The sequence below is a fragment of the Lissotriton vulgaris genome, chromosome 6, assembly GCF_964263255.1.
Source record: "Lissotriton vulgaris chromosome 6, aLisVul1.2, whole genome shotgun sequence".
Classification (NCBI taxonomy): Eukaryota; Metazoa; Chordata; class Amphibia; order Caudata; family Salamandridae; genus Lissotriton; species Lissotriton vulgaris.
This window is the reverse complement of record NC_141694.1, coordinates 1,029,328,587-1,029,339,292: the sequence shown is the minus strand read 5'-3', so window position 1 is coordinate 1,029,339,292 and position 10,706 is coordinate 1,029,328,587.

The window sequence follows — 10,706 nt, the reverse complement described above, 5'->3', positions numbered from 1 at the left end:
CACGAGCCGTTCGCAGCGAAAACCAGTCCAAGGTAAGGAAATGTGGGAACAGATTCGAGTTTATCTGTCCCTACATGTATTGTATTGAGCTTCCATTTCCCGGGCCCACATGACATAATAAAAGATTTTTTAAAATTTACACACAGATCTAATCCCTCCATATATTGAACAAAACTTTGAACTAATAAGCGGAGGGCATTTGGTGTGCGGGCCATTAGCACTGCATCGTCTGCGTATAAAAGCACTGGTAATGGTTTCCCTAGGATTATCGGGACATCAGTGGTAACTTGTTTAAGACTTCTGGCTAGGCCATTAATATAGATAATAAACAACAGGGGTGCTAAAACGCACCCCTGTCTCACCCCCCTACCAATATCAATAGCCCCAGAAACTTCTCCATCCATCCCAAACCTGACCTGTGCTTTAAGATCGGTATGGAGATAGGCCAGGAAGCTTACAAGAGCCTTATCTAGCCCATAATTCAATAGGATGGTCCAAAGTTTAGATCTGTTAACAAGATCGAATGCAGATGAAAGATCCATAAAAGCAAGGTAAATGGGAGATGATTTAGCAATGCTGTACTTGTCAATTATCAATTTTAGATTCAAGCATTGCTCCACTGTCCCTACCCCGCTCCTGAATCCCATCTGACATGGGTCCAGTAAGTCTGTATCTTCGGTCCATTCAAGCACCCTGTTGTAAATTACTCGCCCCAAGATTTTTAAGGTGTTATCCAGGAGAGAGATCGGACGGTAGTTAACTCGGTCCGACCTGTCTCCCTTTTTAAAGATCGGGACGATGGTGCTAGTTGTCCATGTAGTGGGCATGGGCACTGTTGGCAAGCTATTAAAGACGTTAAGAAGAATAGGTGCCCATAAGTCTGGACTATGCTTAATAATATCAATGGGCAAGCCGTCAGGGCCTGGTGCCTTGTTTCCAAGGCTCTCTTTTATAGCTAATTTTAGTTCATGGGCATCAAACTGTAAGGCACGCAACTGTCCTGGGCTGGGGGACATCAACTCCTCAGGTGGTGCAGCATAGATTTTAGAGAAGTGAGCCTCCCATACGGAACTAGTTATATTACAGCTAATTGATGTTAATTTTTTGCCCATTTCCCTTGTTTTCCTGACCGCGGACCAGAAGGGCCCACTGTTACCTAGGTTTTCACTGGCAACCAATGATTCCCACTGTTCCGAAAGTAGTGTGGCTTTTCTTTCAGCTATTTTGAGTTTATACTGCTTCCTGGCTATCTGGATAATACTTTTACACCTAGGTTTGGTGGTAAGGGCCCTTCTTAATTCTCTATTTGCCAGTGAGCAAGCAGAGTCAAACCACCTTGGTTCTTTCCCTTCATTGGGTAATGGTACTGACAGGAGGGTTTTTATGGTTGAGCACAGTTTACCAAAGTCGGTGATTATCCTATGATAGTCAACGTCCATGGATAAGCAGGACATAATCAGGTGCGGGTATTTAATTTGTACACTATTCAGGATTGCCCCGCTATCAACCCCCCTCCATTTTAATCGCAAGCCAGCGGTCGAGGGTGTAATATCCCTAGCACCAGTTAGGTTTGCGTAAATCGGACTAGGAGCAAAATCCAAGGTTACTATAAGAGGATTATGGTCGCTAAACGATGACTCCAAAACTGTCGACTTTACTACACAGTCTATTAAGTTGGGCGACATAAAGATATAGTCAATAGTGGAACTGCTATCCCTGCCTCTAAATGTAGGAGCCTGAGAAGCACTGAGAGTGTGGCATAGCATCACCAAGAGTGAACTCAGTCAGGATATTAATTAATTCAGTGCCTCTTCGTTCCACTTGGTCTAAATGGGACCTATCCTTGGTCCCATAGTTCCTTGATAACTTTGCATTAAAATCACCCCCGATTAAAATTCCTAGCCCAGCAAGATTCTGGGTACTGAGTTCTAAGTTGTGTAGGGTCTTTGTAAGTGCCTCAAAGTTCTTATTTGGCACACAATAAAAATAATTATTATAAAAATTAATTAAATAAATCCGGGTCTTTAGCTTGTATTCAAGGATTTGTATGTTCGGATTCCCTCGAGACAAATCTTTGATTGTACCGCCAGCCAAAATCCTGATCCCAATAAACAAACCACCCACTGCTCGGCCCAGACTAGGTTTGGGCGCTGTTACACTAAAACAATGGTAACCCTCTATATGTAAGTTGCCAACAGCCCAAGTCTCTTGAAACATAACAATATCTATACCATCAATTATCTTAACCCAATGCGGATCTGAGAGCCTTTGTTCAAGCCCAGCCACGTTCCAGCTAAGAATTGACAAGCCTCGGTGGCTGGAGTGTCTGATGGGCTTATTACCAAGACTCCTTGCTGTGTTCACAATGGGTTCAGGAGGTATGTGGGTTTTAAGTTCATATGTAGCTAGAGATCTGGCGATATGGTCATGTGTTGGTATATCCTGAGGGGCATTGGCTGGTATTACTAGTAGTTTATATCCCTTTTAGTGTTATCAGCTGCTGGACGGCCGACATTGCCATCCATATCTTCAGTTGATCTATTCTGAACTAGTCTATCTTCTGCTGCTAATGATAGGTATCCCTTGTTGTCACTACTTGTGTCTATACTTCCAATGTTGCGATCAGTCGTTTTGGCCAGTCAGTCCTGCTCATCTAAGTTAGAAAAAGCATATTCGAACCGATTGTATGTAGGAATGTTGAATAATGGCCTCGCTTCATTCCACTGTGTGTACTGATTCGGAATGGTTGTTGGATATGACCTTTCCCTATGATCATACTGAGGCATTGTGGGGATTTGAGGATAGTACAGAGGATGTGCTGGCATTGAGGCCTGATGGCGCTGAGAGGGGCCCCCCAACGAATTAAAGTCTTGATTCTGATGAAAGAGTGGAGACTTAATCCTAGTATAAAAATGTGGGTCCTGATAAGGCACAGCAGAGTTATTCGTTCTATTCAACTTTGGGGAAATCAAATGTCTGTAGAAATAACCCAATGGGAGCAGGGTCGTATTAAATTTCCATGGTGACAGTAGTGGAGCACTTGCCAGAGTTTTTTCCGCCCATTCGGGGTTCTTAAAATTTATTGTTATGCAGTCCCCCTCAAACTTTTTCCTCAATGGGCCTATCCATCCCACTCTCTGGGTATGGATAATCTCTCTTGCCCCTTCCATTGGGAAGCATACCCTGCCAACTTAGGGCGAACAAAGCGAACCAAAAGGGGATGATGGACGGAGCGTTTGAGCAAATCAAACACTCACCCCCAGTCAACTGATCTGGGTTCAATGCATCACCATTCTTTAGCCCACTCAGCCACCCCAGCTCAGACATGGTGTAGGAAGGTGGATACCTGACTATGGTTACCCCAGATTATTTGCCTTGTGTTTAGCTGGTTTTCGACTTAGTTGGCCTGGTTCCCTGCTAATCAGGGCCCCAGGCTATCTGCTCTCTCTTTAAAATGGATTCCATGTACCCTAGGTGCATAACTAAATTGGCTTGGGTCACCTTATCAGCCCCTGTACAGAGCACTATAGGTGCCCAGGGCATAGGTGCATCCAAGGCCTACCAGGGGCTGCAGCATATCTTTTGCCACCCCTGGCTGGCTATCCAAAATTGACACAACTGGCTGATCACTCAGCTGGGGCAAGGTGGTGTAATCACCCCTTGCCTAGATATAATATACTTATATTTAAACCTATCTGGACACATATATACCTATAAGTCACTCCTATGGCAGGCCTTAACAATCCTGGAGGCAGAGTGCTTGGTTTTATGTGAGATGGTGCTCTAGCATGAGCTGAGCCTATCTGCAACTGTCGGGACCAACTCCCTTAGCTGTTCCGGGATATTGCCATACCATATACTCTTAAGTGCATTATAATCCATCGCGGTTATATGTTAACTTTGGTTTGGCTTTATCAAAACATGTTGTGTAAGGTGTCATACGATTTGGAACACTATCCCCTCGACAGTACTGTCGACGGGGATAGCATTCCACCCCTCTAGAGGGAGAAGACATGTTACTTTGCTAAAACGCGGTTGATTTTAAAAGAGCCTCAGCATCACAAAATGGACGCTTCTGCCACAGACACGAGCCTGACCTCCTGCTGCTGACCGAAACTTGGCAGAGGAGGCCTTGTTGCGTGCTTATCTAGGATCCTGATCGATACTTCGACCTTATGCCCTTATTCGGCTATAAATCCATTTATTCCCTATATTGGCATAACCGTTCAAGTGCGATATTCAGAAACTCATCTCTGGCCTCACACGAACAGAGCCACATTCCAGAATAGCTTTCTCTGCCACTTCCTTTGCAACCAATTAGTGCAATGACAGAGCAGAAGTCACTATCTGAGATTCCTAGATTAACACTCTGAGTTCTTCAACAAGATAAAAACTCAGCAAACCTTGAAATCCCCGCTTGCTGTGTTTTGATTAGTAATAGAACTCTAATGAGCACTGATAGACGATCACTTCCTAGTGACATCTATATTGACGTCTTATGTCCAGCAAACTTACGTCAAACAAGGCACCTTTCAGGTATAAATATTACCAACGTTGCCTTAAGCAAACGCTGCTGTCTCGTTGCTGTTGGTGAAGCTGTTATGCTGATGACACGACACCATAGCTGCTATCGCTACTGCTATCGCTTCTAACTAGCGAACGATGGTGTGGTGAACCTAGGAGCTGAACAGCCGTCCCTCTGCAAGAGCCCAGCAGATGCAAGCTGCCCGCGGACGCTGTCCCCCATCCTTCACCTCCTCGAAGCGCTGAAGAAGAAACGCTGCCTTTCTCCTGCCGAGAAATCCAGCTCCAGCGTTTCTGGTCTACCCTTGCGGGTGACTGGGATATCGAGCCCTGAGGGAGATACCAGACCTCCATCATTCTATTCCAGAGGTATGGTGTTGACTAAACCCTTGAGAGAGAATTCTTGAAGCAAACCTTGGCAAAACCAACTTAACTTAAAGCTACTTACTTATTCCCCTCCCAAGTATTAGGCTTAGGTCAGGTACACTGGGGTAGGCGTAGTTAGAAGCACCAGTTGAGTATTTTAGCCTAATGTATATATGAATGTATATATGTTTTATTCCTTTTAAACCATTGTATGGCTAAGAAACCATATCAATGCTTTTACAGTATTATTTCGCAATACTTATCTTACTGTACGTACTTTTTATAATAACAAGTCTTGCAATTGTGGCAATTCATTTCTCTTGTACGAGAAGAAAGACTGTTCAATAAATGTTACCTTTTATTGACAAACGCCCGTCTCTCTATTCTCTACATATTGTGAAAGTAATCTGCACCAACCTGACTGAGTAAAATAACTGTCTATTGTTTCACACGACCCTAGAGATTGACTCTTGATCTGAGGAGCAAAGTTGTCATGTTGCACGGTTGTTGGAAAACTGAATCCCTTCTTGTCTGTGCCAGGGAAGCTGATCACTTCCTATTTCAGTCAAGAAAGTTTCCAGTGACCTCTGAGCTAGTTGGTAACAAACCCAATTAAGTTTAGCATAGTCAGTAGAGGCCTGGAAGATCCGCACTTCTACGTCGATACTACTGTTTATGTTATTCCAATGCGCAGGGCCTATTGGGAAAATAGGAACTACGCTACAGCCTGGACAAAGGGTTTCCTGTCACAGGGAGGTGTCACACCACCCCAGACAGGAGATAGTGGATTGCAGCAGGGAGGTTTGAAAGAAACCAGACACTGCCTGGGGAGCACAAGGCTTCCCCTTGCATAATCTGGTCAAAGCGGTTCTGGGGCACACCAGCCCCAGTTCCAGCGTGACCCTGGACAAAGGGAAAGGGGTGTAACCACCCCCTTCTTGGGTCCCACCCATAGGAGGGACCTAGCAGGAGATCCAGGCCCCTAGATTGGTATATAGGTGGGAGCAGTGCCCATGCACACAGATTATCCTGACTGAAACTTATGAAACGAAACTCTGGACCCTTCGACATTCTACTCAACGTAGAAGACTGAAGAATCTCCCTTGTGGTCAAGGAGTGACCACCCTGTGCAAACAGGCACCATCCAGCACCTCAACGTTTGCTTTGTTGCAGTTCCCGCCAGAACTCGAGCAACAGAGTTCAACAAGACCCAGCGTTCCTGGATTTTAACAGCCCGATCCACAGTCCCTGCAAATCTGAGACCTGTGAACGTGACCTGAAGCGTGGGGCCGACCATCTTGGAAAGACCATGAGGCACTGACCGTGCAGCTTCCGAGGCTCCCTCGAAGCTGTGCATTGGGGTTTCAGAAGCCCCAGCCCTGAGCCACTCCTGCACCAAAGCCCACCCCTCTACACTCACCGAGTGCTGCGTGGGACCCTTCTGCACTTTTTGGCTCAACACGTTGGTCCGGTCGCTTGCCCGTTGGCTTGTGGCCCCAGTACCGAAGAACCTTTGAATTTGACTTGCCAGTCCGGTTGCTTTGGACTGGCCCTCGCTTCCCTGAAAAGGAGCTCCCACTCTGACCTCCCTGGTCCGAGTACTAAGCGATCTTTGAATCCTGCGTGGGTTGCGCTTTCCCAGGTTTATTTGCTGCAATCCGGAAGCCGACACCGCCAACAGTGAGAGCCTTTGTGAGACAGCTCGTGATCCACTCCTGGACATCCTCGGTGCCCCAGAGTCCACGTGGCAGTGGAGAGAAGCTACTCAACATCGACCTGATTGCGCCCGACATTGCCTGGTTCCTTCCTGGTTCCACCCTGGTCGCTGCTGAGTGACCCAGACTCTGTCCCCTCTGCTTTCAGGTCATCTATATCTTCGATCCACCCTTGGATCACACCGGACCCTTCGCTTCACGACGCCTGCAGCATCTTCATCTTCAGGCACCATCGACCTGCGTGACGAAACCCGACACTACTTTGCACCTATGCACCCGCTTCCTGTGGGTGAGGTAACTCAGCAACGCCGGTGTTCCTACACTGGTACACACCTCTAATGTATGTGTCTAAAGTTTCATGCTTCTAGTTCAGTCGGAAGGTTCCTAAAACAGTAACTTTGTAACTTTTATGCACCTTTGACATTGCATTGGTGCGTGTGTGTGCTTTAAGCGCTGCACCCAATTCCCGCGGGATTTTCCCGACTTCATCATTGCTAGTCCCGACTGGTCCCAGCGATTCCCTAGGCCCTAGGCCTAACCACTGTTCGATTGGTGGTTCTTATACCACTATTTTAGTATATGGTTTGAGTGGCCACCCGCCCTCATCCATAATTGTGCAACTTTTATATGTTTAACTGTGCTTTTGTTTAAACGCTTGTGCCTCTGCATTCATAAAGAGTACAGAGGATTATTCTAGTAATAAATACATATATTTTTATAATATATAACTTGTGTGGTGTCCTTTCATTTGATATTACAGGATTGTGATTGGTAAAACACCTTGCTTAACACGACCTTTTGAGTTAAGCCTTTAAGGCTGCTTGGTCCATGCTACCCTTAGGATAGCTTGTCTATAAGGTTGACTTACAACCAGACACCATAAGGGATTGTTTGGACTGATACAAGGTGCCCCCAGAATTGGAGACATCATATATCAGGCCAACTTCTCACATTGGTGCGCAGCGGTGCGAATTTGAGTTTGCTGTTGTTTTACCATTGCAATCTTTTTTTATCAAATTGAAAGATCACATTAAGTACCTTAGGTACATATAAACAAAGCTTAGCATATTTAAGTTCTACTGAACTTAGTAGTTGTAGATCAAAGGGCTTAGCACACCCTGCCTACAACTCACTAGCAAGGTACAGTAGGAAAACACTTATTGTAGGCAAGTGCACCACTTACACCTCACTAGCAGTCATGTCTGGCACAGAGGGAGCTCCTGGCTCTCAGCCTGTGACAGTTGACCTTACCAAGGCAACTTCCAGCTATGACAACCTCAGCCACAGAGACTTGAGTGCCTTGTGCCTTGTGCACTGCAAGGGGGCTGAAAAAGGGTCACAACCCTACCATTCCCATCCTGATAGCCATCCTGGAGAAGGATGACTTAGATAAGGCGAGTGCAGTTCCCTTAGATGCAGGAGATGGAGTGAATCAGAGATCAGAATTAGAGGGGTAACCAGGTACTAGTGGGGAGGCTTAACCAAACCAACTTGGACCTACATAGGAATGGAGAGGGCGAGCACCTCCCCAGATCCTATAACATACTCCCCTCAGGTAATAGAAGGTTGACTTCTCCCTCAAGGGATTCTCATATTTCTAGTGCCTTAAGGGAATCTCAAAGGGGAATGACTTCCCCCCAGAGAAAAGAGCATAGGGCCAGAATGAGGGCTGTCCAACTCCAGATAGAGAGGGAAGTGGTAGCCCTGGCTCAAGCTAAACTTGCTTTAGCAAGAGAACAAAAGTTGTGTGGATTAGATTCCACTGGTGGCAACAATATTCCTAGAGAGAAAGACAGGTCTTATGACAATAGAAACCTGACAAAGATTGTGCCCCCCCTATAGGGAAGGGGATGACATCCACAAGTGGATAGCTGCTCTTGAGAGAGCCTGCATGGTACAGCAGGTTCCTGAAGAACAGTGGGCAGCAATCTTATGGTACTCCTTTTCTGAGAAAGGGAGAGATAAGCTCCTCACGGTTACACCTGATGATGCTAAGAATAACACTGTCCTGAAGAGTGCTCTAATAGATGGGTTTGGCTTAATCACTGAACAGTACAGGTTAATGTTCAGAGACACCCAGAAGACACAGACTCAGGACTGGACTGATTTTGCAGATTGTGCTACTAAGGCTCTGGAGGGTTGGCTACATGGCAGCAAAGTACATGACTATACAGGATTGTATAATGTGATTATGAGGGAGCAGATCCTAAGTACTTGTCAGAACCAGCTCTTACTCCAGCACCTGGTGGACTCAGATTTGACCTCTCCCCAAGAATTGGGAAAGAGGGCAGATAAATGGGTCAGAACCAGGATTAGGCCTAGAAATCAGGGTAATGACCAGAAGAAGGAGTCTACCAAGCCTCAGGATAAGGGTGGGGATAAATCAAAAGAAAAGACTTCCCCAGGGCCCCAAAACCCCAAGGATGGGGGTGGGTCCCAAGACACTTCATCTACACAGAAAAAACCATACTGCCATGTCTATAAACAGACTGGCCATTGGAAATCAGACAGCTGTTGTCCAAAGAATGGCAATAAAGAAAATATACCTCCAAAAACAGCTCCAACACCTCCTGTTACTGTTAGCAGTAATCCCCCAGGAAGTGGGAGTACCCCCAGGAATCTGGGTGGGTTTACTTTTGGAGCGCAGGTGGACTCTGGCCTACCCAGGCCCCCAACCACTTCTGTCTGTGAAAATGGCATGGGGTTTGCCAACTTCACTGATTGCCCAAACACTTTGCGCAAGTACAGACAGGAACCCCTCATCAATGGTTTGAAAGTTGAGGCCTTTAGAGACACAGGGGCTAGCATCGCCATGTTGGCTGAATGTCTAGTCCCCTCAAGGCACCTTTTACCTGGTGCCACATACCAGGTGACAAACATTGATGGAATACAAACCAATCATCCCATGGCAGTAGTAAGTCTCAGCTGGGGAGGTGTCACTGGCCCAAAGAGAGTGGCAGTGTCAGCAAACTTGCCTGTAGACTGCCCACTTGGAAATGATTTGGAAATCTCAGCCTGGGCTGAGGTTGAACAGAAAACCCATTCTAGAATGGTAAATGCCCATGGAAAGGTTAGTGGGGCCGTAATGGCTACAGCCCTAATCCAAGATGTCCTCCCTGAAAAGGTTGGTAGGGCTGTGCAAGACTCAGCCCCATCTTTAGCTAACTCCCTTCCTGAACAGAATAGCAGAGCTGTTAAGATAACAGCCCATACCCAAACTGAGTCTCCTCCTGAAAAGGTTGGTGGGGCTGTGAGGGCCACAGCCCAAACTCAAACTGATTCATGTGTTGTGAAGCCTAAAATGATGGATCACTCCACACAAACTGAGAGCATTGAGGAGGAAGAGAAATCTCCCTCCCACCAGACATTAGGACAGGATCAGCCTCCTCGGGGAACTGATCTTACCCCTGATGGAGGAACTGTCCCAGAGGTTGTTAGGCCTAGCCTGACAGAGCCTCTGATGGCAGTGGACCCTTCTCAGGTGGGACCCAGTCTGGAGCAGGTAACCTGCCCCTCTCTATCTTGCCTTAGTCAGCCCAGGGCTGCAGAGGACAAGAAGGACAGTGAGACCCAAAGGGCCCCCTGTGAAATAAAACACCCCCATCAGCAGATTAGGGGTACCGAAGCTAGCAGCCCTAGCCAGGTGAAAACTTTAAAAAAAATCCTGAGGGATCCCCCTTAAAATCAGTTAGGGACCTCCCACAGATGGATTCTGTTGGGCACAGCCAAACCTGGGACCCAAAGGGCCCAAACCTGAACTGTCACTCCAGTAAGCCAAAACAAGGGACCCAGCCTCCAGCTTTAGGTAGCCAGAGGTTGACCCTGAGAGCACAGTGCAACTCAGTTGAAGAAAGAAAGGCACACATGGTGGAAGATAATTGGAGGAAGCTGAGCCCTAAATTAGTGGAGCCTCACTTCAATACTCCATATCAACACCAGCCTTTTACTTTGCATAAACACACCCAAGGTAGTGATTCCCTATGGTGGATACCCTCTAATACCCCAAGGGTGAGGGACTGCTTAGTGGACCATGAGACAGGGGGTACCCATCCTAGTGCAGGTACTTCCTTATATGGCCACTCAGGCAATATAGGCTTACCT